Here is a 22259-nt window from a genome sequence, read left to right as displayed (position 1 = left end):
TTCTTTTGTATAAGTACTTTGTTCCTTTACTGTATCTCAATACACTTTTTGTTGCATTTCAATGTTTCCATTTTGGATTGGCTATATGCTGACATAGATTGCTGACTACATAATAATTGTCTAGCCTTAAGGTTGTAAGATAGATCAATGAGCCAATGACTTTCTTGTAGTGCTTGTCATTGACTGTAGGCTTTTCTTGTTTCTTTTTTTATCATAAATTTTGCTCCATAGATGTATCTATAATTGTTAAGATTTGCATATGGAATTTCTTCAATAAAGTATCCACATATTTTTTTAAACTCATGAATCTTTTTTTCTAAATCTCTATAGAGCTTTGTGCCAAGGAAATAATGCATGAACCTAAGATATTTCATTCAAACTCTGAAAATATATTTGCATGGCAATGAACTTTCCATTAATTCCTATGACTATGAGATCATTTGCATACAATAGTGCAATGGTGATATCTTTCCCTTGAGATTTATAGTAGAGAGTATGAACCACATAAGGCTATGTATCGAATACTGGAAAAATATTTGTTGATTTTACTATATCAACTTCTTGTTGCTTGTTTCAAACCATATAGACTCTTCTTTCGTTTGCATAATGGATTTGGTTTTTCATTTTCAAGATATCCCTAAGGTTGTTGCATGTAAACCTCATGAAATATCCATTAAGAATTGCATTTTCAACATCTATATGATATATATTCCATTTGTGGATGGTAACAATGAAATATTATATAATTATCCATCAAGTGCAGTTTTCATGTTGTAGCACCATTTCTGCATTCTTAGAGCAAAGTAGCTTTTTATCCAAGATATGGCTATATGTCTAATAGGCCAATAAAACATGGACTCCTAAAACACCTTATCCTCTTTTGAAGATGTACAAGCCTTGCATTCCCAAAGATAAGAATGTTTTTAAGGATGATCTACAAATATGCATACTCCCTAAATGATACTCTACCTAGCCATTCTTTAGAGGGGTGATTGCTACATTCAAGTAATAATCTTGTTCCTCACATTCAAACCAAGATACTGTGTCCTCACAACTCTCACCTTTCTCAACCTACTCGCACCATAAGATTTTTGAATACAACACATGGTAGTGCATGTTTCCCTTAGTTGAGCCTTAAAGATAAAGAATTCATTCCTTCTACTTCCATAACTCGTGAATCTTTTGTCAATGTGCAACCTTCTGTAGTATACAGTCCTTACATGATGTAGATTAGTGGTTGGATCCACAACTACAAATCGATCCCTACATTAGCATGAGATTAGCATTCGTAGGACATCTCATGTTTTCACAGTTGTATTGGATCCAGGCTTCTAGGCCTTTATATTATCGGCTCCTTCTTGACAAGCCTATAATAGATGCTACATCCCATGTCAATGGATGTTTAGCCATGCACATAGCGGACGATCTTTAGCTCATGACAGTTGAGCATATAGGTTTGACAGGTTGCCGTACCTTGTCATTTGTACAGGCCTCTTCATCAGTAGAGTAGTGTATCATACCTGCACCTTCGGCCCTAGATTTTCAACCCCTGGATCACTCTGTCCACATCGACTATGTGGTCTTCTTTAACCCCACATCATTCGACAGAGATTATTCTACTGTCGCATACCTCGCACATTGCTATCAATTCTGTTGGTTTGGCGGCACTCTTGTATGTCACAGCCTACCGGATACATCACCATAGCTACATCGAGTCCGGATGCCTCTTCTTCAGAGTAGCTGCACAGTCCACGGTGACTCATGACATGTTCATCTTTGACATATTTAGTACGCAGCCATACACACTCATAATTAACGCAGTCATCTTTTGATCGAACAGTCTTTGATTCAGGAGAACTTGACATTTTGCATATTTCCTTCCTCTTCCTTTCAGCCTATCTTCTAGTTTTCCTTCCCAAAGGCAAAGGATGACCCACAAATTAAGAGGGGAAAATCCACGATATGTCCAATATCGTAAGTTGTACTCATTGTAAATGCTTCTACTATGTAGTCACTGTGCTCACATATGCACATACTACTCTTATTTCTTTTAAGTTTTCTTTTCAGTTTTGGATGCTAGCATAGGCACCAAACGAAATCCACAAACAAGTCGTGTATATGCACCCTCTACTTACCCAGTGCAATTTAAGAGGGGGTGTTAAAGATAGTGTAAATTGCACTATCCACATAGGGCATCTGGGCAAACCCTAATCCTAACCCTAAGGGCAGTCATAAGTGCATGCTGAAACATTGAGTGTCCCCAAGTTGCGCTATGGTTGAACCTGATGATGTCTACTACACTGGCGCAAGACCGCACTGATGCATAGGTATCCTCATGCTGAGGAATGATCCGCTGATCGAAAGAGGTGGTGATCACACTAGTGGTGCAATGCGGCATGCCTGAGCCGAGGCTGGAATGTCCTAAATGTTAAAGATAGTGTAAAGTGCACTATCCACATAGGGCATAGGGGTAAACCCTATCCCTAACCCTAGGGCATAGGGGTTAACCCTATCCCTAACCCTAAGGGGTTCATATGTATATCTTTGTGTTCATTGTCAATACACTTAATGTACATGTAGCTATAACATGTGTACTCTCTCTCTCCCTCTCTCACTTCCGCTATCATGGTATTAGAGCCAATGGTGTTCCCACTCCTTTCATGGGTGTCAAGCCCTCCTTGCGTGAGGCATCTTCCTTCGAGAGAGGATTTCCATCGAGAGAGAGTCAAGCCCTTGCCCTTGTCAAGGCATCAAGCCCTTGTTTTGTCAAGGCAGAAGACCTACCTTTGAGGTATCTTCGTTCCATCTTCAGCTCTCATCGTAGAGTTCTTCTCCACCTTCATTTTACTTCAGAAAGCTTCAGATCTGATATATGGAGCTCAAAATAGTGTGTTGAGAAGATTAGTAGGCTTCTTGTATTTTCTTGGAGAGATTGAGAGAATTCTATTCTTGTGTGAGTTCATTTGAGGGTGAGAGATATTCTGAGTTCCATAAGGTTCTCCGTGAAGGAATCCTCTTGAGGTTAGAGAGAGAGGTTCATTTTAGAGAAAATCCTGTTCCGGGAAGAATTCTCAATGCCAAAAGTTTGTGAGGTCTCAAGAGAAAAGTTCCCTTCTCCTTTTTCAGTATCTCTCTCTCTCTCGGTGGTGGTAGCAGCAAGTCCTCACCGTTGCATCAAAGACCTTCATTAAATGGCCCTTCAGCGGCCTCCTTCAACACAAGCATCAACGCTACGTTCTCCCAACTTGGAAGCAAAGTCGCCTCCACAACGGCCAACTTGGAAGCAAAGTCGCCTCCACAACGGCCATCTCTCAGTGAGTCGGCCAAACGCCCACAGGTTGCAAGCTCCTTCACGGCATCAAAGGCTCCATCAACGGCCGCTCTACCCAGCCATCCTCAAGCGCGACGACCAACAGCTGCCTCAACGAGCTCCGACCTCTTGAGCGACTCAGCATGCAAACGGCCCCAGACTTCTCTAGTCTCCAAAAAATGAGCTAGCAGCGCCCATCTTCAACGATCTTAACAGCAGTGGCCGCCATCTCCAAAGTAGCGCCACATCCTTCAAACAGCCATCCCTCCATGACGGCTCACAGCAGCAATCGAAGCTGCATTCTCCACGGCGGCTCCCATGAAAAGGTCTAGCAGTGACCTGGAGGTGCCTCTCCAACAGACCTCAACGCACTCGACCACAGCATGGCAGCTGTGACATAAAACGACTAGCAACGAGACAAACTTGACTAACGACTTCCAAGCCAGCCAGCCATGGCCGAGATCTTCCAACACTGAAAGCTACTGCTCCAGCCCATGACCAAGTTCTCCAACAGCTCCTCCAGCCACCAAATGGAGTACACGACACATTCGTCTCTAGCACAATGACCTGCATGCTTACTGCGCCTCTACAATGACATCCTCACAAAGCGACCTCCTCCACGACCAAGGAGCGCCAAAGCTTACGGCACGGAGCACCCATAGCGTCCAACGCTCAAGTCCAAGACGCTCAGCCGCCAAGCAACTCCTTCAGCGGCTCCCGTTTAAGGACGGCCATCTTAAGCTCTAGCAACGCTGCAGGCTACGGGCCTTCAACGCCTCAAACGACCTCCATGCACGCCTCTCCAAGAGCAGAGTCCTCTGGACGCCAGCTCAAACACCCATCCTCCAACGAAGGGGGGGGCGCCAACGGAGGTTTCACGGTGAACCAAATCTCTCTCAGATTCGTTGGAATCTCCCAAGATTCCAGTCTCTATGCTCGCAACACGTGACAGATAGGCTTGGACCATGGTCAAACCAGGTCACCCTCGCGTTTGGTCCACCTTGTGGTAAGGTTGAATGGAAGATGACACTTTAACTAGGGTTAGCTATACTTCACCCTTGGTTACACCTCTAGTCACTTTTGATGAGTCTCATCACCTGCCACATAGGCAGATCCAGTCAACAGGTTTCCCAATCATCCTGCCATGTCAGTATAGCTACCCAGTTAGACTTCCTACCATGTCATCACTGCTACTTGGCAGAGTGCCTTCTAAGCACACCCCCCTCCATAGGCACACAGTGCAATTCAAGATGTGACACCCACTGCCACCTCACCACAAGCCACATCATCATTTTTGGAGCCTTCTTGGGATAAAAAATTGCTTATCCTTCCGGAGGCCATATCTTTTGATCCAAAGGGAATTTTGTAGAGCTGTAAAAAGAAAAAATTATTGCTAGCTTGCGCTCTACACGCTAAGTACCTCAGATCTACCATCTAATCTACCATCTGACTTTTCCACAGGCTAGAATCATCAAAACCTCATCATTAGAACTACCTCCTGATCCGTTGCAGTGCACCCAACACATAAAAATGAACAAACTAAAATGCATTTGCTGCATTTTGCGATTCAACGTGTAGTCTAGCTGTAGACTAGCATTGCCATAGAAGAGATCCAACTCCACCAAGCCAAGTCATCCATTGTCGCATTCTCCAATTAGTTCCCACCAGCATCAGTCCCATCGGATCTATCATTGGTATACACATTCACACACTGACACCAGTTCAGTTCTCTTGGCGTTTGGCAATTCAGCACTCAGTGTGACACTTGGCAGAAGTGATCTTCCTCCTTGGATTGAGGATTGTTGCATACTTCTTGCACACACATGCCACCCATGTACAATCACGTTTGTTGACTATTTTCTAGCATTGGTTCCTACATGCACATACATCAGCCTTCTTGGCTATCCCGACACATAGTTGTCATCTTCATTTTGCAGGCTTGATCCTTCAAACACAGAAGTTCTCACATGACTTGGTTTTGATAGTTTCATGTAAGCCCCCCAGTGGTAGCTCTCATACAATGTTCTCATGGGTAGACACTCTCGCTGGTACATGGGTAAGCCTCTTGCATAGAGCACTAGACTGCCTCCAGCATGGAGTTATTCTCATCACACAGTGGATGATACACCAGCCATGACTTCGGATGAGATCCGTGAGTGGAAAGAGAACCTTCTTTGACCATTTATAACCACAGGGTATGTACCAGCCTATGATGTAGACTCGGGTTTCATTGGCCTTGACAGATTAGATGCAGACATAGATGCTTTAGATGTTAGCATGGATCAGCCCATAATTTCTGATCATGCACACCTGAGCACGAGGCAAACTCCTCGGTAAGCCCTCAGCATGAGGCACATTCAGTAGTAAGCCCTCAACACGAGGCATATTTGACGATAAGTCCTCAGTACTGTCACATTAGATGCATATAGTCAGTAGAAGTTCACCTATGATCATGCCGTTATTCGGCAGGTAAGTCTTTAGTACGAGGCACTCACATCTTCTACCGCATGCAGAGATACATGCTACACTGCATCTAGCTCTTCAGGTGATCCCATTCTAGTATCCATTACTGATGCTTTCACCTCTCACATAGAGCATACCTTAGGCTCAATTCCCTTCCGCACTACAGATTAGCACATCAATCTTCAGGACATTCTAGCATCGGCTCAGTCATGCCACATTGCACCACCCTTGGATCCATTTATCACCACCTCTGATTAGCAGATCATTCCTCAGCACAAGGATACCTATGCATCACTACGGTCTTGCCCCGGTGCAGTAGACATCATCAGGTTCAACCATAGCGCAACCTGGGGAGACTCAATGTTTCATCATGCACTTATGGTTGTCGTATACAGTCCTTACTTGATGCAGATTAGTGGTTGGATCCACGACTATAGATCGATCCCTTCATCAGCATTCGGCACCTCATATGCCTCAGGGATATCTTATGCTTTCTCAGTGATATTTCAGGCTTCTAGACCTTTATACTATCAGCTCATTCTCGACGAACCTATGATAGATGCTACATCCCATGCCGATGGATGTAAATCTATGCACACATCAAATGACCTTCAGCTCATGACAGTTGAGCATACCGGTTTGACAGGTTGCCACACCTTGTCTATTTTACGGGCCTATGCTTCATCAACACAACAACATATCATACTTGCACCTTTGGCCCTAGATCCGGAGATTTCTAGAGGGATGGGCCCCTTCACCACTCACTGACACTCGAGTTTGGCATAATTATGCATGCACACTCTATGATATCCCAAATCAGCCAACTGCTAATCTCTCACACATACCTCGCCCCATATCCTGCACACTTTTCACTAGGGGGGGTGTGAAGGATGTGATGATGAAACTTCATAATGGCCGAGCGAAAGATCATGAGGGCCTAATGTACTGAATTCATTGCATATGGGATTAGTCTCCTAGCCCCAATCTTAGCAAAGCTCTTTAATGAAGATGTTTGTTTGGGGTTTCCACACGCACCTGGACTGTCAACACTATCTCACCCATCCACAAGGAAGGGGATCCCATCAGCTCGGAGAACTATAGGACCATTATGATCGGACATGTCATGTCCAAGATTTATGCATCAGTACTTGATTCTAACATCAATCAGACTTAAAGCACTCGGAAAGGTTGGATTCTAATGTGATTATGGGACCATGGATCACATTCTCACACTCAAGTGTATCATCGAGGAGGCGAGGGCATGGAAGCAAAGCGTATATTGTTGCTTTGTGGATTTTCGCAAAGCCTTTGACACGGTTCCGAGAGTCTGCCTCCTCCGACGCCTACAAGATTCAAGGTTTGACCAAGAGATCATTTGGGCCGTCACGACACTTCGCGAGAGAGTCTCAGCATGAGTTCAGGCAGGGTCAGGGTGGACAGAGGAGATCACGAGCACTATTAGGGTCAAACAATGTGTCCTTTATCACTCACCCTGTTTGGCCTCTACATTGACGAGCTTGAGACAATTATGCAAACACTCGGGGGGGATAGATGCCCTCTAGATGGCACACTTATCCAGATATTGCTATATGGAGATGATGTGGCACTTCTGTCTTCATCAGCAGAGGACCTCCAGAGACACCTTGATGCACTACAGTCCTTTTGTGAGTCCCATGATTTGAAGGTCAACCTTGGTAAAACCAATGCCATGATCTTCAATGCATCTCAAGCCATTATGCACTAGGAGCAGTTCACGTTTGATGGGTCACCTATTGAGATTGTTTTGTCATATATATACCTTGGTGTTATCTTCTCTAGACCTATCTTCACCATGAGACCCGTGATGCAGGCTTGCCTGAGCAGGGGATACGCTTCATTGGCCAAATTAGAGAGGCATTGCTTTTGCTCACACTGGATATAGAGGTCGAGGAGACCATGCCCTCCACCACAATGTGAGATAGCTCAACAAATGTAGATCCAAGAGATCTTTGCAGCCCATCAAAGAGCTACTATGGTGTTGTGTTTCGGTTTCTAATTTCAGCTCAAGTCTCATTTTGTTTAAGCTTCTGAGTTTTGATATCTATAGCTATAGCTTAGATTAGCATAGCACTCAGCAAGGGCCCTAGTGCACCCTTTGAGGCTTGTATGACTTTCATTTTCTATTTGGTGTACTTTGTGCCATAGGCAAACGCAGCCTCCCATGGGCATTAATCTCTCTCTCTCTCTCTCTCTCTCTCTCTCTCTCTCAACCATGGCAACCAAGTTTGATCCTCCATAGCTGAGCCTCTTTCCCTGCTTCAACGTTGTGTGTGTGTGTGCATGCGTGCGTGTGTGCATGCATGTGTGTGTGTGTGTGTGTGTGTGTGTGTGTGTGTGTGTGTGTGTGTGTGTGTGTGTGTGTGTGTGTGTGTGTGTGTGTGTGTGTGTGTGTGTGTGTGTTGGATATCCTCTGGGTTGGTGCATTACTCAACCTCAACAAATTTATTGGGTTCTTGTGAAATTGAAGAAAAAATTAGAATATTGGAAGTTGCATTGCATGTCCTTCTTTGCATCGCTCAATCTATCTTGGTGTCTTATATTCAATTTTATCTACCATTGACATTTTTCACTAGGAAGGGTTTGTCTTCCTTCATGTCCACCATTATGGAGATTTTCTGGCAATCAAAGCATGGCAAGAACAGCTTGCGGTTGCTTCTAGTACATAGCTTATGCTCACCCAAATTGCATGGAGGGCTTAATATTCTTAATATTCATGTGCACATTCTCGCCCACAAAGGCAAAATGATGCTTCATTTTCGTCAAGATGATTAGCCTTGGGCTGCTATGATGCGCTCTTTACTTGATCACATCACCACTCCTGCATTTGGTTTTTAGCATCCCATGCAGTGGGATTTTCTTTTGGGCTGCATTGAAGGAAAAATCAAAGGGTGCCCTATGGTTTCTCAGATGCTTCTGAATTGGAAGCATATTCTTTCACATCTGCACTAGAATGGATGAGATTCTCTATAGGGTAACTCTTTGCAAGCTGAGAGCATCCACTGGTCACGAATTTTTTCTCCTCCCTTGGCCTTTGAGGAGCCCTGACACTCTTATTTTCTTAATGCAAAAGGGATTTCCAATGTGGCTGATGTTATTAAGGATGATGGCACTATTTTATCCTTCCCTTTTGCTAATGCAAAATATGGATTGGGAATGCACTATCGTCCTATCTGGCAAATCATTACTCACATGCTTCAACCATTTTAGCCACTACTGCCTTTAGAACTTCAAGACAGGGTTCATGATTGGACCCTTCTTCCTTTATACTCATCCATTCGTCCATTGAAGCTATCTCATATAATAGTCTCCTCTTTATATAAAGTTTTGCTATAACCACCCTTGGTGTCAGATAAGGCAAATCAGATTTGGGCTTTCCATCATCTGATCAAATGGTGGAGAAATTGATTGAAGCAGATTTGGCACTCCAAGGTTCCCTTGTGATAGCAGGTCTTTCTATGGTAGGTTCTATTGGGGGTTATTCCATCTGGGTAGCTTTTATCATGTGGAGGTATTGCTCCAGCTATCTGTCGTTGGTGTTTAGCTCTGAGGGGATCCGCATCTCATATCTTTTGGCATTGCCTCGAGACACGAAGTTTCTTAGACATCCTTCGACACAGATTGAGAATGAGATTCTCTCAAGCTTCTTTTAGCAAGCTTTTTTGGTTGTTTGGGATTTCTCCTAGATGGCCGGATTTTAACTTGTTCTTTATTTGGGTTCGCTACTAGCCACTTTGGACTCTCTGAAAAGCTAGAAACCACAGAGTCTTTGGTGATCCAGTTTTTTCTCCTTTTATTTTCTTTCATCGTTCTTTGCAGCAATTGCTACTCGATTGTCTGCAAACTCACTGCATAGATCTTTTGAAGCATACTTTGCTGCATATGGTGAATTCTGCTTGGCAAAATCAAAAAATGCCAGACACATGGAAGAGAGGTTTTATTAAACTCCTTCCAAAAAAGCAAATTTGTGAATCTTTGACTGATTGGAGACCTATCTCGCTTATGCCAGTCAATTACAAATTTACTACCAAAATGATTGTGGATCGGATAAAAGGCTATTTACATGATGGGTTGCATTCTGCGCAATATGGTTTTGTTCCTCGTAGGCATATCACATACAACATTGCTAATGCTTTAATACTGTTAAGTGGGACTTTATTTCACAAATAATGCAGGCCTTGGGATTCGGCACAAAAATGCAGCAAGTTATCAATTGGCTATATCAAGATAGTAAAGCTAGCTGCATACTTTCAGGGGATATTTCTTCAACCTGGACTCTTGGTTGTTTGGTTCGGCCAGGATGTCCCCTTAGTGCTCTACTATTTGCCATAGCCACTCATCCAATGCTTCAATATATGGACCACCTTTTGGACACTGGCATGTTGCATGGATTGGAAATTCTCGGCAGTCGTAGCATGCTCGCTCAAGCATATGCTGATGATTCTTTCTTTACCAAAAGGACAGCCCTCAAAGGTCAGAAGATCTACTTAGACGAGGACCTCACTCCTGCACAAGTGGCACATAGAAAGGGATGCATGCCAAAGGTGCTTGAAGCCTGGGAACAAGGCAAGTGGTCCGTGTACAGAGATGGGAGACTTATCATCACAAAGAGGAGATCCACATGACGGTATGCAGCCTCAGAGACTTTAAGGTTCAGTATATGGAACTATAATGGTTCTCTGAGGCTAGATGCAGGCTATTTTGAGGATTCCTTTAGGCATGTGGATATCGCTATTTACACAGAGACACACTAGTGCAATGGGAGGAAACTTCCAGATGTCAGAGGTTTTAGATGGGAATCAACATGCTGACCATAGCCACAGATGGTAGGAGGGACTAGAGGCTCTAGGGGAGTAGCAGTATTGTATAGAGAGGATTTTCGAGACATAGTACATGTCATTCATAAAGATGCAAAAGCCAGATACATGTGGATCCGAGTGGACAAAGGGGACCCCAGGGATTTATATGTAGCTGCATGCTACTTTCCACCTGCCTACTCGAGGTATGCACCTGAGGATGAGTCGCCGTACTTGCCATTATATGAGGACATTATCAGATATGCGAGCATGGGGGAGATATTGCTAGTGGGGGACTTTAATGCCCGTACACACTTGAGGCAGACATCAATATATGACTCGAGTGATGCCATCTACAGAGAGATCAATGCAGAGGAGGTTGGTTTGCATAGGTCGGCACACGAATTGGAAGATGTGACAGAATATGGTACACATTTCTTAACATTAGGGAGTGCCCATGGATTGATTATCTTCAATGATCTATCTTATTGGCCGGGTTCAGATGCTCTTACATGCTGGAACCCAAAAGGAAGTGCTAGAACATTTGATTATTTGATGGGGTTGCCGTCTCTAATTCCACAGATCCGTGATTTCAGTGTATCTAGCAAACCCATTGGAGTGGCTGCGAACCATGCTATATTGAGGTTTATTGTGTCAAGAGGATGCTGGAGGGGGGCAATCACGCCTTTGTTTCAGATACAACCTAGATACCAATTCATGGAGAAGACTGCTACAGTGTATGGAGATGCAGTGTGGGACAAAATTACGGTGCTAGACCCTCATGGTCCCCTGGAGGAGATCACCCATGGTTTGATAGAGGTATTACATGTGTCAGCACAGTATGCATTCCCACACACAACAATATCATCCACCCCTCCTTGCAGCACTGCCCCACAAAATATTTGGTATGACGATGAGTGTCATATGATGTGTAGACAATTATAGCAGGAGGTTGCTACAAACACTCGAACACACAAGCAAGCCAAGGCCATCTTCTCACGCCTAATATAGAAGAAGAAACGGGCCTACTTAGCTAGATTGGAGGCAGAGATCTACCAATTATTCTTGGGACAGGACAGCAAGAAGGCATGGAGGATGTTTTAGGAGAGACAACCTGGTACACTGATTGTAGCACCAAAAGCTTGGGCCAACTATGCGCAGTCATTATATGATATACCAGGACATCCACTGATTCCGTACCCACAGGATACAAGGCCTACATATTGCTCCTTCTTCAAATCGCATATGGTCAATGATGCCATTGACATATTGGGACATGGAAAGGCTTTGGATCATGATGGATTAGTGGGAGAGAACTTCATGTACGCACAGGACATTGTGGCACCGCTTCTTGTGCATGTGTTTAATAGAGCAGTTTGTGAAGGATTCCTCCCTAGTTGGACAGAGCATACCATTGTGCCACTCTTTAAGAGTGGAGATCCAATGATGCCCAACAATTACAGGACTATCATGATTGGCCATTGCCTGGCCAAGATATATGGATCCATCTTGGAAAAGGAGTTGAGCAGATGGGCAGTAATGCATGGACACAGAGCAGTAGGACAGGCAGGTTTCAGGCGAGGTTATACCACTTTGGATCACATCCTGACTCTCCAGGCACTCATAGAGGAAGGCAAACATCATCATAAAAGGATATATTGTTGCTTTGTAGGCCTTCGCAAAGCCTTTGACACAATCCGTGGGCCTTTGACACAATCCCACGGACCAGGCTAATGCAAAGACTATAGGATATTGGAGTACCACATGAGATGCAGTGGGGGATATATGCCTTGTATGAGACGGTGATGGGTCGAGTTAGAGCACCTAGAGGGCTGTCAGATGCAGTTATGAGTACTATTGGTGTGAAGTAGGGGTGCCCTCTCTCTCCCACACTATTTGGCACATACATTGATGAGCTCTTAGAGTATATCAATAGGATAGGAGGACTCGTCGGAGCCAGCCTAGCAGGAGTGTTGATACCCATACTGCTCTTTGCAGATGATGTAGTTTTGATTGCAGATTCTCCAGAAGGATTACAAAGACATTTAGATGTGCTACAGGCTTTTTGTGATGACAGGGATCTAACAGTAAACCTTGGGAAAACCAAGGTGATGGTATTTAATACTACAGGCTTGGGTGACGCGCTCAGCACAACAGTTCACTTTCAAAGGTGAGACAATAGAGCAAGCACGATCTTATGTGTACCTGAGGGTGATCTTTTTTGGTCCACAATTTTCACTGAGAGCCGCGATTGATGCCAAATTAGATTGAGGCTATGCAGCTTTGGGGGCACTAGAGAGACAGTGTGCACATGTACAGTTCCAAGAGCCACGCACAAAATTATGGTTGTTTGAGACATTTTTGGTGCCCACACTATTTTATGGTGCAGCTATATAGGGCCCCAGTGTAGGGGGTGCAACTGAGTGGAGGAGATTGGAAAGGCCATTAGTGGCATTGATTGCCCGCATGATCTGAAGCGAGTCATCTATACAACATCTGATAATACGAGCTGAATTAGCAGCTGCTCCACTAGTGACTGAGGCTCTGTTCCAGGCAGTAACTTGCATACATAGATTGTGGGATCTACCTTGCTCTAGATATGCACGATTGGCTATGATATCATCCAGGCAGCTAGTAGAGGAGGGTCGAACATGGTGCTGGTATGCTCAGCTACAGAGATGGTTTGTAGAGCATGAGTTGACAATGGATGCACTCCCACCCTTTCAATACAGTTTGGATTAGACCTGTCTCGCCATGACCAAATTAAGATCATTAGAGCTGATATTGTCAACTTGGAGATTGAGAGAACCTGGACTAGACCACAAGAGCCCTTAGGGAAGAAGATGGCACACTACTAGAGCCATTTTCTTCATTTATTTCCAAATGAACTTATAGCCACGCCAGCATAAATGGACACACACCTATCTCACGGGCTACATAGTATTATTGGCAAAATTCGAACCTCATCACATTAGTTGAGAATAGAGACAGGGAGATACACCCAAACAGCCCCTCAAGATCGGATATGTCAATTATGCCAACAGGAGGAGGAGAAAGAGGAGCATTACATATGTAGATGCACAGTATATTATGAAATCCGAGGAAAATACCACTGTCTATTCAGAAAGGGATTCGGCCCACTCCGTAGGGTGATGGAGTACGAAGATAAAAAATGCTTGGGTTTGTTTTTATCAGAGCTCAAGTGACATAGAGAGACTTTGTTGGGAGACAGACAGCCGAGACCAGCCCCATCTAGGCAAAGTACACTCAGAGACTTCTTCACTGCCAGCACCTCAACTAGTTTTATGCCCTCCCCACCATCAGAAACCCCTGGTGCCACCACCACCTTATCACACACAGGCAGATTGCCACACTGTAGTGGTGTGATTTTGGACCGAGTCATCACCATATGCGGGTCACAGAGGCCCGAGCCCCCAAGACCCCATGCCCGGCACCCATATCTTCATCAGATCTATGCCATCATTGCCAAACATTGGAAACGTGTGGCACCGAGTTATGAGATCCTAGAGCTGCCCATGATTGGGATTTTTGACATAAGAAGAGTGCAACCTTTTTAGTGATTAGCTTTCTGCCTTGCTTATCAATTGGTACTTTTAGTAAATACTTGCTTGGTATTTCATTAGTTTTGGGTCACTTGCAGTCCCTCTGACTATAAGTACCTTTAGTAGCTCTCAGCCTTCAACTTATTTATTTTGTTGTTCTCTTTGATGAGACAACACTAGCAGATGTATCAACTGTTTTAGTCTCATAGGCTGTTTGGCCTTTTAGAGACGTTAATATCTATCTATCTATCTATCTTTACCCCAAAAAATACTCAAAGCGATCTCTCCTTGATTATGCAGGCTCTTTCTACATATGGTTTAGATGCTGGTCTTCATGTGAATTTTCAAAAATCCAAGCTATTGCTGTTGCATGCTAAAGAATCGCTTAGTCTTTTGTGGTCTGGGGAAATTGTTCCAACTTCTCAACTAATTCGACATCTTGGCTATCCTCTAGGTTGGGGACTCACTCCTTCTCAACAAACTGATTGGGTGCTCACAAAGTTGAGGGCAAAACTTGAATATTGGAAGCCTGCAACTTGGCCATTACATGTTCGTTTGCGAATAACGCAATCCATTTTGATAGCATACATACAATTATATCTGCCCCTCATCATGTTTACTAAGGCAGATATGGTTTCCTTCATGTCTACTATCATGGAGATTTTCTGGTGTTCAAATAATGGCAAGAAAAGTCTCAGATTACTCTCTATGCATCGTCTCTATTCTCCAAAGATGCATGGGGGTTTGAACATACTCAATATTCAAATGCATATACTTGCTCATAGGGGGAAAATGATGTTGCAGTTTATGCAAAGGGATCAGCCTTGGGCTTTCAAAATCTGCTCTCTTTTGTTGCATATTAATACTTCTGCTTTTGGGCATTGGCAGCCTACACAGTGAGATTTTCTATTTGGCTCCATTCAAGGCAAGATCAGAGGCTGCCCTTTTGTCTCTCGTTTGCTTCTTGATTGGAAGCACATTTTATCCCACTTGGAATGGAATGGCAGGGACTCTTTGTCAGAAAATTCCTTGAGGACTGAGAATATTTATTGGTCCAAAGTATTCCACCCTCCTTTGGCTATACAAGAACCCAGGCATTCTTATTTTATATCTTTCAAAGGTATTTCTTCTGTGACGGATGTACTTCAGGATGATGGCACTCTTTTATATTTTTCTGCAGCTGCTAGCAAGTATGGTTTGGGAGCTCATTATCGTCCTTTATGGCATAAAATTTCAAAAATGCTTCAACCTTTCTTGCCAGTACCTTGTTTGGAACTTCAGGATAGACTTGAGGATTGGACTCTCCATTCTTTATCTTCTTCAGCCCGTCCTTTGAAGCTCTCACATATCACAGTACCTTCTCTGTATAAAGTGTTGTTACGTCCGCCTTAGGTTTTTGATAGAGCCAATTCTATTTGGCATATGGATCGCCCACTAAAGTGGTGGAGAAAGCGGCTGCGTCTCCTTTGACATTATAAAGTCTCTCTTTGGCAACAACTTTTCCTTTGGCGAGTCCTACTTGGCATTTTTCCATCTGGGCAGTTACTCGCACATAGACATATCGGCTGTTTGCCATAGATGTCTACATTCTATTGAATCTGTACTTCACGTTTTCTGGCATTGTCCACATACTAGTGATTTCCTCGCTCTCATTTGTTAGCAGCTTCGAGCGAGATTTCCTACTATTACATTTGGCAGGTTCTTCTAGTTATTTAGTTTTCATCCCATTAGACAAGTTTTGATTTATTCTTTATTTGGATGCGATATTGGGCACTTTGGACTTTATGGATGGACAGAAATCATAGAGTCTTTGGTGATCCTACTTTTCCATCTTTCATTTTTTTCAAACGATCTCTGTGGCAATCGTTTTATGATTGCTTTCTGACTCATTTGATTGATCATGATGTATATATGGCTTATACTGAGAGTTTTAGTTGAGTAGTATTTACTCCGCTTTTGAAGTAACTATGAATGTAATTATTTCATAGAAATAAAATATTTCTTCTCACCAAAAAGAAAAAAGTGTGTATATACATAAATAATTATATCTACAAGTATGATAATGTTATATATTGTCTCTACATGTATGTATGCATGCACATGCTAGTATACATGTACATGCACATTTATGTGTACAACTAAAACAAGAGTGTAGACGCCTCATGCAAAAAGAGCAAACCTAAATGCATTTTCACACATGTTTTGCCATGCAAAGGATTTTGATTTCGGGAATTACCTACATACTAATAATGGAAGCAACCAGTAGCCAATGTTGGAAAATCATGTGAAGGCGCCTCTCAAAACTAAATCCAAGACTTGTTGTAAACTATGCCAAAAAAATTCAAGAGGAAGGAAGAGTGTCGAAGAACATAAACTTTTTGCCCTTTAGGCAAACGGCAAGCACAAATCCAGCAACACTACATTGCTCCAAGATCAGATATGAAATTGATAATATTGATTAAGTGTTATTCCTGGACCAATAAATAATTTCTTTTAACAATAATCTGATCCCTAGACACGAATAGGGAATGTACTAATGCTAAGACCTGAGTAAGAAAGTCAGGCTTTGGCTTCCATTCCTCCGGAACCACCAACCTGACCATGCTGGACGCAACACAAAATTGGATGAGCTACTAGTTTAAACCAGGTTATAGCCATGTGGAAGTTGTGAACTGAGCCTTATGTATGTCTGCCTGCATCTTTCAAACACCATCCCTGTTTTCAATAAACATTGGCCATGTTCTCCAAGAAACTTTGTCTTCATCAAGATGATGTAAAGCTCAGGTGGTCTTCAACCACATAAAAATAAAGCATATGAACTCGAAGGAGCTCTGTGAACCCGGTAGGTCTGAAGTTAGTTTACAAGATTTATTACAAAACTTGCCCCTGTCAATATTAAGCCAGAAACTAGTCAGTATTTAGCCAAAGAAATAAATTTATGAATCCAGCAAAGCGTTCCATAACACAAATTTATTTAAATGTTCATATAAAATTGTACAATACATATGCAAGCATGCCTATGTAATATGGAGACATAAGTGAGTATTTTAGATGATCATGGCAAACCACTTGGTGCCTCACTCTACATGCAGTGGTCCAGGTGGGAGAGGGGACCTGCATCATCTTTGGGATCTTGGAAAGCTTTCCGCAAGCTTCCAGAGGAGACCAAGTCTCAGTTGATAGGACATCTCAGAGGGAGTGCAGGGAGGATCTTGCAGATTGAGGCAGCCCTTCCAGAGGATTGGGTACACACAGATGATATGCCACTCACTTGCTCCACTTGGGTAGGTACTTTTATGAGAGGCGGTGTTCCACTTTAGGTTTTGGCCTTTCGAGATGCACAAGAGGATGCTTGAGTTTTTAGTGTGCATGATGGTGGCATATTGCTCAGATCCACAGAGGACATCTTGCTTGAGTCTACTTTTCAGCCTATCAAGGTTGTAGGTCTTTTGGTGTAGGGATCAGATTCAGAGTGGTTCCTCGACCCAGACCTCCAGCTACTCTCCACCGGGTCTTGGAGGCTTTGGCTCTACAGGGGAGTTCCCATTAGGTATTTGTAGTGGGACCCTGGAGAGCGAGAGTGGATTGACGCAGGGCATCGAGAGAAGAGCATCCCCTTCTTTTGTTACACGGTTAGTAATGCCAGGAGAATTCAACTCAGTAGTAGAGGTTGAAGACCTTCTAGAGTTCCTCATTAGGAGACATTTGATATCACTGCGGATCTACAGAGGTGCTTTTAGAGGAGACTTTGAAAATCCCACAGGAATAGAAAGATCACTCTCTTCTTTTGGCTTTCTATCCATGGTGGGATTGCAGTGAACCTTTGGAGATCCAGGTTCGGAGCCGACCCTACTTGCCCTAGTTGCCTCTCTGCTTCGGAGACTATTCAGCATTGTTTATGGGATTGCAGACAGGCGAGTATGATTTGGATGGGGATAGCCAGGATTTTTAGTCACTTTGCCCACTCCCCATTCTTTATGACATGGGGCTCAGTGGCTTGGCTTTCTCTTATAGAGCCTCAGGTATTCTATGAGAGACTTGACTCCTCTCGAGCCATTTTGATTCAACGTCATCAGATTGAGTCCTGTTCGTTGGATGTGGTACCACACCTTCCTTTTATAGATGTACATGCCTCTTTGGATACTTCTTGGGAGATTTTAGCGAGCATAGCATCCTGGCATATCTGGAGAGCCAGATGCATAGAGGCTATGGAGGGTACTCAAGTTCATCCCTCACACACTTTGGCTAGTATATGGACAGACACCATACATACTTTGATGGCCATATGGGTGAGTATGCAGGGAGACTCCCACCTCACTTTGAGGGGGTTTTATTTTATCCTCATGATTGCATGATGTATTCCGCTTTGAGCTTGAGTCTCGCGGGTTTTTTCTCCTACTTAATAGACGTCTACTTTTGGAAAAAAAAAATATTGTGCAGGGAACATATTGCCCCATGATTGATAGAGATGCCTCTCTAGATTCTTGTATTTCTGTCCCTTCCCTCCTAACCCCAGTTACCATACAAAACCAACTAGATGAATATGTATGCTCTGGATTGACTGAACCAAGGGGCATCATTATAACGACTATGATATTCATATTAATGACAATTGCAAATAAAAAGAAGCGAGCGGAATTTTAAGATTTAGGGAGTTCAAAGATTGAACACATCCCTGTCAGACAGATGCTGTGATGAAGCATCCCACATGCAGCAATTTACCATCAGGTACTTTGCACCACGGACGGGCCTGCTATATGAACACCCTCACATATTAGGGCTTCCAATTCCATGTAGGAATTCTCTCTTCTTTCCATATGGATTCTTGAAGTATGTGGGGAAGTTTAGGCTGAGAATTTGTTACAAAATATCAGAACAGCTATGCCGAAAGGATATTGTATGTGCATGCCACCTCTTCAAAATCTTACTCTATGTAAATTATCATGGACATCCATGGCCCTATTCAGATGCAGCAGGTCACAAAAAGAGCTTCACAACATATCCTCTATGCAAATTCCCTTAGCCCATAATCTGAGTTACACTTTTCCCTCCATAAACCAGAGGTACCAAAAACAAATTCAATGAAGCACATAATGCTCCTCCCCTGCTTTCAAAGCTTCCTTTGCCGAAATCCTGGCTGCCTGAAAACAATCAATGGTCAATCAAAAGATTGATGCCAATGAATTAGCAATATCTTGCACAGTGCAAGCCCAATCTTTCCAGGAGAGATGCACGTACACAATGCTTTACATGATAGATGTCATAGTACAAGTTCGTAATATGCCTTGTGCACTCCGTTGACTTTGGCATTTCGATGCAGTGGCTACCCTTTTTTATTGTAGTTTGTAGCAACTAAAGCACACTCTATTGAGGTCCGGCCTATCATAGCTCTCCTTAGGGGGAAACCCCGAGATGAGGGGTCACTTTGAACATAGCCCAACGAGTTCAAAGATCGAGGAGACCACGCCCCCCCCCCCCCACACACACACACCACTGCCGGGATTTGGTTTATGAGTCCCAACTCTCCATCTACTTCAGTTTGTATTCTATTTGATTTATTTTTTTGCTCGAGCTATTGAGATCTTTAGATCAGCATAGTACTCAGCAAGGGCCCTAGGGAGCCCTTTGCTCCAGCCCATTGAGGCTTGTATGAGTTTTCCTTTTTGGTGTACTTTGTCCATGAGCCCACGAGGCCTCCTGTGGATCTCTCTCTCTCTCTCTCTCTCTCTCTCTCTCTCTCTCTCTCTCTATGTAGCCCCCTCGCGGCAGTCTTTCCAGCCCCCTAAGCCCCTTTGTGCAGCCTCTCCAGCCCCCCCTTCCCCCCCAAAAAAATAGTTGTAACTACCCCTAGTCCTCTTCAGCAGGAATGCATTAATTAGAGACTCAAGCCTAGACCCAAAGACTCTCAGTCTTAAACTGATGTGAATGAAGACCGTTAATCTTCACATTAGATTATAGCTCCGTTAAAATATTCTCGCAGATGCTCTATGCACTCCCAAGAGATGCCTTGTGCGCTCCCTCGACTCTATGGTCCCTAGATGTAGTAGTAATGTCAAAGGAGGGGTTTATCAAGCCCTCACTGTAAGAGTAGCTTCCAAGGCTCTGCGCTCGGGGTAAGGCCACGCACAACCAACTTGCCCAAGAGGGCTCTGCTCTGCATCTCCGAAACAATGATACCCAAGCCTCCCAATGCCTGCGGCATAATTACCATCTACCAAGCAACCCAGGCTCTAGTATTCCTCGTGCCATCTGATCCTGCCCAAAGGAAGTTCCAAACCAACCGTCGAAGTTGCCCAATGCACCCTCTGTGAAAGCACCAGTAGGAGTCGATATACCAAGACGTTAATCTCCTATGTCTCCTCAGAGCTTGTGAAGAAACCGATAGATTTTATCTAGTTGATCCGCGCACCCGAGGCCTCACAGTAGATAGCCAAGGCTCCCCTGACTCTCTCCAAGCTCGTTGTGGTGTCGTCTACGTACAAGGCCGTGTCATCTGCAAAGTTAGAGTCTAGCAGCTCCTCCTCCTGTTTGATTGGGAGCCTCAACCCTATGAGGCCCGTCACTTGCGATCTTAAGTAGTAGCCCAAAGCCTCCGCCACAAACAAGAAGAGAAAGGGAGCGAGGGGACAGCCCTGACGGATCGAGTGAGAGAGAGGAGAGGCCTCACCCGTGTGTCTACCAACAAGCATCTACCTAGAGCTCCCCACATAAAGCGCAGAAACTCCTCTAATCCATCTGTCTAAGAAAACCAACCTCTGCATAGTGCCCTCCACGAAAGACCACTCCACTGAAGAGATGGGTGGGATAGAAGAGATTCATGATGACATAAAGGAAGAGCACAAGTGAAGCCAAAAGCATGTATATTGAAATGAAAGAAGAACCTCCCTTACATAGAGAGGAGAGGAAGGTGTCCTAGATCATAGGCACCTCCCCTACATCAGTGGCAATCAGCCCCTACATCATAGGAACTCCCAAATAAAAGGCACCTTCCCATGTGGGGGCCTTTGCATTACATCATCACTTATGTCATGGTCTAGACACCTCATAGCACTAGGTGTGCTTCTACTACACACACACACATACATGTGACTCCCTTAGATGCACACATGCACCTTAAAGCAAGCCCTTGATCACATTCATCCCAACGTACCTCCCTCAAGGGTTTGCCTCATGCTATGTCAAGGATACATCTAGTCACATAGTTTCTCATGCCATCTCATGGTGGTCAAGGATAAATCTATGGCTAGGATCTCATGCTAGCAAAGGTGCCCAAGGGTCAAGGTTTACAAAAATGGGATAGACCAAGCGCATATCACATGGCCTACATCATATGGTGACTAGAGATGATTTACAAAAGACAAAACACATAACATTTTTTTTGGAGTACTACTCCAGGCAAACAACCTCAAAAATTGACCAAGTAATGATAAATAAAGCTCAAAAGACAAAGTGCTCAAAAAGCATAGTCTTTATCTTCTACCACAAAGTTTGATTCGTCATTTGTTGATATTGTTCTCTCTTTAACCAGATTTATCATGTTTTTCTTCTTCTCATTGCAAAACTTCTCTGAATGATTGTTCTTGCCACAATAAGTGCAAGGATGGATCCTGTAGCAATCTTTTTCAAGATAATTGGTCTTTCCACAATGCTTGCATGCCTTGTACTTGCTCTAATGAAAACTTTACTGCAAGTGCTTCTGTGTGCACTTTACCCATATTTGAAGTGTTTTTTCTCTCCTCCTCTTGTAAAGCACTCCCTCCGGTGTGCGTTGGGGAAGATTGTTTAAAGTAGTCACAACATAATCATAGTCTTGAAGCATACCCTTCAAGAGCACAGCCATAGCATTACCTTCAGTAACTGGAGAGTTGATTAAGGCCAATTGTGTCATAAGACTCCTCAAAGTATTAACATGAGCTGCAACATTGTCTCCATCCATCTTAAGTTCAAAGAACTTAATTTTCGAATTCAACTTAGAAGTATGAGAGCTAGCACCAAATAACACATCTAACTTATGCCAGGCCTCAAAAGCGGATTCCAAATCTGAAATATGATTCCCACGTGAAGCTCAACTGAAAATTCACTTCAACACCA

At 43.6% G+C, this 22259-nt stretch overlaps 1 pseudogene; it reads left to right on the top strand.

The window, feature by feature from the left end:
* Positions 1–10188: 10188 nt before the first annotated feature.
* LOC147903001 (uncharacterized) lies at positions 10189–14183 on the top strand (annotated as a pseudogene).
* Positions 14184–22259: the final 8076 nt, after the last annotated feature.

This window comes from Dipteris shenzhenensis, chromosome 4 (genome assembly GCF_047967505.1).
Source record: "Dipteris shenzhenensis isolate YYH24624 ecotype China chromosome 4, Dip_SZ_1.0, whole genome shotgun sequence".
Taxonomy (NCBI): Eukaryota; Viridiplantae; Streptophyta; class Polypodiopsida; order Gleicheniales; family Dipteridaceae; genus Dipteris; species Dipteris shenzhenensis.
This window is presented reverse-complemented; position numbering and strand designations above follow the sequence as displayed.